We start from the raw sequence: 7,379 nt of genomic DNA, 5'->3' as shown, positions 1-7,379 counted from the left end.
CCCCGGACGCCCGACCAGATTGCAGCCCCTGTCTGATCCACGTGGATTGAAGTAGGTCCCACATGTTGTGTAGTCTTTTTCATCATCATCGTCCTCCTTTTAGTTGCAAAGCAGGATCTGTTTGAGCCCATTGTCAGCTCTGTGGATCGATGATCCTGGCCTGGTCGTGGACTACTCAGACCGCTCCTTTTGATTTTGGTTCTTCTCCAGAATTGTTGGGTAAGGGCCCGGTCCGAGGTGGGCAGGATCGATTGACGGGATAAAAGAACGGCTCATGGCATGTTTTTAGGATGGCGAAATGGAAAAGAATGAATCGAACTCTGCTATAAAATTGAAATTAAGTCAAGGATGACAATAATTAGTTTTGAAACTTCAAAGTTAAGCGTGTTCAGACTAGAGCATTACCAGAATGGATGATTTATGAGATGAACCAAAGCGGATAATATCTCAAGCGAGGTAATCTGGAGATGTCACATGTTATTTATGTATGAATGGTTGAGCACTTGATGCGAATGTAATGAATACTTGTTCGAATCACGGTGTTTTTCACTCGATACAAATGCGCAAGGCGGCTTTGTGTGCAACCGTGATTATCCAATATATTATGGCTAAGAAAAAAAAAAAAACAACCAAAATCAGTAAACGGAATGGAGGAGTGCTTCATTTGGTGTCCTCTAGTCATTTCCATGGAGTCCTAAACATCATAACAGTACAGTTTCTCAATCACAAACGAATCACTCAAAGGTCAATACGTCTCCCACCATCCTTCTACCTTTAACCTGGTGATCTGTTGTCTGGTGAAGTGCTCTCAGCATTTCTAGATGTCCTCTGGCTTCTATGTCAGATGTAGATTGCTGGTCTCTTTGATCATTCGATGTTTGAGTCCGCCTAGCTATTTCGCAGCGACCTCGTGAGCTGCGCCTTCACTCGCATTCATGTGCGTTCCTGTTGGGGGTGGACAATGAAAGCGCACAGAGTGCAATTCCTTTTGGTGATTCACCAACTAGGCTTAGAACTAGAGAAATGCTGCTGATTTGCCTTAATGTCAAACCGCTTCCAGAATCCCACACCACATCTTTGGAAAGTGTTTTTGTTTGACTACGCGGGGAAAGAGAACATATCGAAGATAATGACTAGCTGCTCTCAAAAAAATTAGGAAAAAGAAGATGAATGGCTTCATTTTTGTTACCATTGTGTAGTTTGTTTTACTCGACGGTTAGTTCGGCTTTGTCTTTGGAGCAAACCTCGCTGAAACCTGGTAATAGCTTCAGCTTGAAATTTCTTTCAGTCGTGATCAGCGGAGCTGCCTGGAAATTACGTTAGGTTACAGGCAAGGGCTATTTGCAGGCATCCTACTCAACAATGCCAAAGGACTGACACAAATTGGGGCACAGAATGAACGATGAAGAAGATCTGAGTTATCAGTTTACTCGCGATGTAGAGAATTTGCTGTTTTTTCATCTGTTGGTACATTAAGCAACTGCTTTTTCTTTAGCAACTCTATCCACATTGTCTAGGTTCCAGGACATCTAAGGTGAAAAAGTGTCCTGAGAGGCGAAATTGTAGTTTCCATTTTCGATTCTGACCTTATACGTTCTGCCCATGATTCAACAGAAGAGGTAAAAACGGGTTGCAACGATTATAGCTAATGAATATGAATGTTCCCAAGCTTGTATGATATGATGGAACTTGTCTCCTTCAGGATATGCCACTCGCTGTCCATTTGCTTCCTGTCAGAAGAGCTAACCAGAAAAGTTTATGAAAACATTGCCTTTCAGATGAGGTAAAAACAGCACCCATCCATCAATCAATACCTAGGACAGATTGCAAAATTAACTTACAGGTTTGGTTTAAGTTTTGCACTCCTGGTTTTGGTGGAAAAATTATCCAAAATTATGGGATAAGATTAAAAATGTACCTGAACGAACCAAATCGAACTATGAAACTCGCATAGTTCAAGGGGAAGAGAACCAAAATAGAGTGAGAGGATGTCTAAATGGATCTTAGGACATATTTATAGGAAAGAAAATGGCCCTTGGGAATGGCTATCCGTAGTCTACCTGTTCTGGGGACACAGCCCTGCTTCCAGGACAGCACGAGAAGAAGGATCCCCGATGCTTATACATGAATGCCACAATCTTCAGGCTTAAATTAAGCTTGCAAATCAGTTAAAGATACTTCGTTTCTTTGTTTGAGTTGTTTTCCAGCTGGAGGTGTCTTTCTATATGCTATCGTGTTCAACCTTGAAGATAAAGAATGGAGATGGAAGTCTATACAATGCACAGCAACCGATGATTGACATCAATGATACAAAACTACGACGACTAGATACCGAGACAGCAAGTTACATTTGAACAGGGCTGGCTGTAAGTGCTTCCGGCTTTCTCAACTCGACAGCTTATAGTAGCATTCCAATTCTTGTCGTGCTGTCTTTTCTTACGAGGGGATAGTGCAAAGTGACCTCCATTTTTTTGCACTCAATGCACCAGCCAACTTGGAATGATCTGGATGTCGACTACCCCGTGAATGATGTCAATCGGCTGGATTCTTAGGTGAAGTCTTTCTCTCTACAACTACAGTTTCGACAGTTCCATTTTGTTACCTCCGTGGAACAAACTTCTGGGTCGTCAGGGTGTTCCCTGACCGCCATTCGAAGACAATGAACTTCGTGTTGTTAATATAGAGTTCTGAAGAGACTCTGGGAAGAATAGTTCGTTGCGGTCTCTATTGGCAGAAGCAAGAGACGGTCCTGGACACTGTGCCCCTGGTGAAGGAATCAAATTTGGTCACTTGGTGCTTTCTTGACAATGGATCAGAAATAGAAAGGGCTTCAAAAGATCAGGCAGAAATTTTGTACCCACCATACCATATGCCGCTGCTGCCAAGAAAGTGACAACACCACCTAACTTTTGGTACCCAAACACCACCTTCATGTGCGTTCGAATGTCGGCTTATTTTTTTTTAATCTTCAATTACGCATGCGGAACGTGCACTCCCCAAAAATCAAATCAAATGACAGGGATAGTTAAACAGATAGTTACACTAACCAAATCACAACATGTCAGCAAAAATCATCTTGTATTTAATTATCTTTATTAATCCAAGGATGTGAAATAACCACAAGCCCATTCTTCGAGCTACTTTCTACGGCCCTCCGAGATACCAGGTCAAAATTTACACGACTCCCTAACCTATCCCATAAGGTCCACATCCACTTCCCATTCTCCACGGCTAAGGGCTTGAAAGTGTTTAACAACGACATGGTGAGATATAAAATCTCCGTGAGTCAACGCCTAAGCCCGATTAGGACGTTGATTCGTTTAGACATCCTAACAATCAATCACATCAAGATAGAGCAGATATTTCAACCACATGCAAGCTTACCCTTCAGGCCACACATAATGCGATGCGGACTTGACTCAACAATCGGACCAATTGCACTAATCACCCATTGGCAAAGCATCACGGCACTTGTATGCACATGACACCACACGTAGTCTATTTATTAATCGGTGACCCACGCGACTAGCGTGATCGGCGCACACGATTGGTGTGGCCCTAACACTACGACCGACGGTGTCTAACGGCGGGACCAGGCATCGTCTCTTACTTTCGCCGATGATGACCGAAAGCTATGTATCTAGTGCGGCCGACACGACATAGCGAACAAGCATTCCAAAAGGAGCGTCGGTCCATCACAAGCTGCAACCGGCATCCGACAATTCGAGTGATATGTACGACCGGCACTGGGCACGAATTGACGTGCTTTTGACAAGTCATGTGGTTCCGTGCGACTGGCACGATATGAACTTGTTGGGATCTCGCACGACTAGCACGGTTTATATCCATCATATGACCACTCAAGCACATTCGACAACCAACCGGTTCATTTCTTTGAATTAGGTCGAGTGCTCATACACGCATGTTCAAATACTTGGCCCAAGACCGTTTTCGTGATAAAACATGCAATTTGATCCCATACGTGGTCATATGAATGCACAGTTCAATCGACAAACAACTCGACAATTTGGGGCGATTAACCTCTAATCGGACCCCCACGGCAATCAACAGTCAATCCGACTTTCACACCCAATAATTCATAAATCAATTAGTCAATTGCGACCAGTCAATTATTAATTCCAATTTCAATTCCAATTGCGCACTTGTCTCTGACCTATCGCTCGCTCGCGATCAACCAACACAATCAGTCAAATCAATCTATTCTATTCATTAATTAGCCATAGACAACCTAGTTAATTGACTAATCTTAACTAATTACGGTTATTTAGTCCGGACCACGTTTCTATCTAGCTCGATCGTAATTAATCTACCTAAACACCCTAATTAGCTAATTAAACTAATCCGAACGCAATTAGCGTCCTAACCAAGAGTTAGAGGCTAACTCAATTTTAAAATAGCTCGGGTGGTCTTAACTCGGGCGGCGGCAACACGAACTCGGCCCGGCCCGGCGACGACGGTCGGCGACCCACGATCCAACTTAAACTCCGGGTTCCGAACTTAGTCAAAGGCGGTCCGATGAGGCGACAACACTTCGAGACAATGGCACAAGGCTCGAGGGTGGCGGCCGGAGCTGGCCGGAACAGTCACGGGCGACGGTGAACAGTGCCGGGACAGAGAAAAACAGAGCAATACAGAGGCGTGGGGGGCTGTTTTGGGCTGTGCAAGGCCGGGGGAAGGGTCGGCCAAGGTTGGGTGGTGTCCGGGGGAGCTGTAGGTGGCGGCGACGGCGCCGCCGGACGGCCAGAGGCGGCTGCACTGCCGATGGGCAGAACCGGTGCAGAAATAGGGCAACTTCGGGCAGAACAGGGGAGGTGGCTCCGGGGTCAATCCAAGCTCTACGGGCGGCGGCCGGCCTCCGGTAGCCTTAGGGGACGGTGAGGGGTGGTTGGCGGTCGATGGAGGCGACCGGAACAGTCGCGACCAGAGGCGACCGAGGACAGGGCACAGAACAGGGCAGGCCGACGTCGGGGGCTCCTGGGGCTGTCCGGCGAGTCTAAGGTGGCGTGCGACCGTCGTGGCGGTGGCTGGAACTAGGCTGGAGCAGTTGGAACAGCCGCGGTGATTGGGTGACGCAGAAACAGAGCAGGGGGGGTCGCCGGGGCTTCTGCGGGCTGTCCGGCGGCTTCGTGGCGGCCGGAGGTGGCGGCGAAGTGGCGACGAAGGAGGCTGGTGGTCGGAGGTGAAGGCTTAGGTCGGTGGTCGCGTGAAACAGCCAGGGGAGAGGATGGGTGCGAACGGTGGGGGGTGGTATTGTGCGAAGTACAGGGGACAGAGGAGGGGCAGATGGGAGAGAGAGAGAAGAGGGAGGAAAGAGAGTATGTTGACTGGGTTTGACTGAGATGGGTCCCACGGGCCTCATCCAAATTAATTTCTTTCGTCTTATATGCATAATATCCAAGGGCGAAACGGTCTTTTGATAAATCGGGACTGGTCAGATTTTTGGCTCAACCGATTGGGGATAAAATTTGGATTTTCACGGGCTAGGTTCGGTCCGGTAAAAGTCTAGGCGCGAGGATTAAAATCCTAAGTAGCGGCGACTACAATTTCGAGACCCAATCGAAACCGAACGACAAATCGGGAAACGTCCAAAAATCGTCACTTACTTCCTTTTTGATTCGAAATTTTATACCAAATTGGAATTCAATAATAATCTTTTTTATTGAACTCGGTCTTTTAACGGACTACGAATTTCCAGAGCGTCACAAAGTTGGCCACGCGAAAAGAGCTCTTGCCAGTGATATTCTCATTCTCCACGCACCACTGAATGATTTGGTCCGGCAGGACAACATCTCTTTGCTAAATCCCAAGCCAGCGAGAATTTTTTATGCCTGAGCCTCAGCAGCATCTGATCCCAAAATCTGCAATTTCTCATACAACTCGGTAAGCTATTCCCCAGCATCATTTCCATTACTGTCTTCACCTTCTCCATCAGCACTATCAGCGGATAATAGATCCTGTAATAACGCTAGCCCTTGTCTAACCTTAACCAGCTCTTCATTGGCAGAAACAACTGCCTCTAAAGCAGACCTGTTATTACCCGTTGCCTATTGTTCCACCCAAAGAACATCGATATTCTTAGGGACTTGTATCTTCCTCCAAGCAAGCAGCTTTAACAATGTAGATTTGCCCATACCATTTGGTCCAACCAGACCATACCTCTTCCCATGTGATATATTCACCGATGCATTCTTTAGAAGTTCTTTCCCTCTGGCTGAGACAGAAATTATCAATGGTGATATCCTTCACATTAGCACGCGCTTCATCATCACCATCAAGAACGGAAGCTCGACTGCCGATAACAACAGTGAAAGCATCGTGATCATCCTTCAGAGCTTCCAACTTAGCTTGTCCTGCAGCATAGGCAGCAAGCACGTCCTTCTTCTCTCTCTCTCTCTCTCCTCTTTCTCCGCTTAAGGAGTTGTTAAGGTGCTTTGCTTCAGATCCCTGCTGCCGGCAGAGTCGTTTATTAGTATCACTGTGCACTTGCTGGTCATCAGGTGCATGCTCCTCTTCTTCATCATGAGAGGGAGGGAGGTAAACTCCATCCGTATAGGATGGGAGTTTTGAAGTGGCTTTTGCTTTAGCAGCATTAGTACTCCAGGCAGACGATGATCCCTTCTTTGGCTTATCTGGCTTTTGGTCCCTGCTGGCTAGCATGGCTGATACAGATAGCTTCTCTCTCTTGCCATCTTTCGTTCCATTTCTGCTGCCTTCCTTCACCTTCACAGCAGACGCACATTCCCCACTTTTTTTCTTCCCCATAGCAGCGGTTTCTCCACTTAAGAAGGACAAATGAGGTTGTCTTAAGCCTACGGACATTAGAATTGTTATAGACTCAAAGTCGGTACAAATTCCTGATAAAAGATTCAGCTAGCAGGACGAAAGACAGGTCAAGAAAATCAAGGGAAATGAAAAAGGAGAACTTGTAAGTGTAACTCATCTCTGGGAGGATTCAGAAGCTGGAAGCCTCAGAAATCCACGAAATATCCATCTTTCAATGAGAAGCTGCCAGAACAGTCTAGGTTGCAGAAAATTCAAACAACTCGATCCATTTAATATGACACTGAACTGGATGACTCTTATAGGCCCAACTTTGGCATGAATGGGCTAACGAGCCCACCCACTTGCCCTCACCGGTTGTGTGGGCTTTGGATTGTAATTGAAAGGAATAAATTACACGAGCACACGTAGGACGGTCGGTGGACCGCTGACATCTATGTCATCAATTTTCTGCCAAAACTGACCGTACAGACTAAACCGACACAAATGCAAGAATTTTAGCATTTAAATGGCAAAAAAAAAAAGTTTAATACTGAATTGGCATAATTCTAATAGATTTATGACTTTTTTGGTAATTT

The 7,379-nt window shown here is 45.9% G+C and overlaps 1 pseudogene; it reads right to left on the bottom strand.

Moving 5' to 3' along the window:
• Window positions 1–5,720: 5,720 nt before the first annotated feature.
• Window positions 5,721–6,783, bottom strand: LOC115732526 (annotated as a pseudogene).
• Window positions 6,784–7,379: the final 596 nt, after the last annotated feature.

Source organism: Rhodamnia argentea, chromosome 2, assembly GCF_020921035.1.
Source record: "Rhodamnia argentea isolate NSW1041297 chromosome 2, ASM2092103v1, whole genome shotgun sequence".
In the NCBI taxonomy this organism is placed as follows: Eukaryota; Viridiplantae; Streptophyta; class Magnoliopsida; order Myrtales; family Myrtaceae; genus Rhodamnia; species Rhodamnia argentea.
Note: the sequence above shows the minus strand (reverse complement) of the source record. Positions and strands in the feature narration are given on the sequence as shown.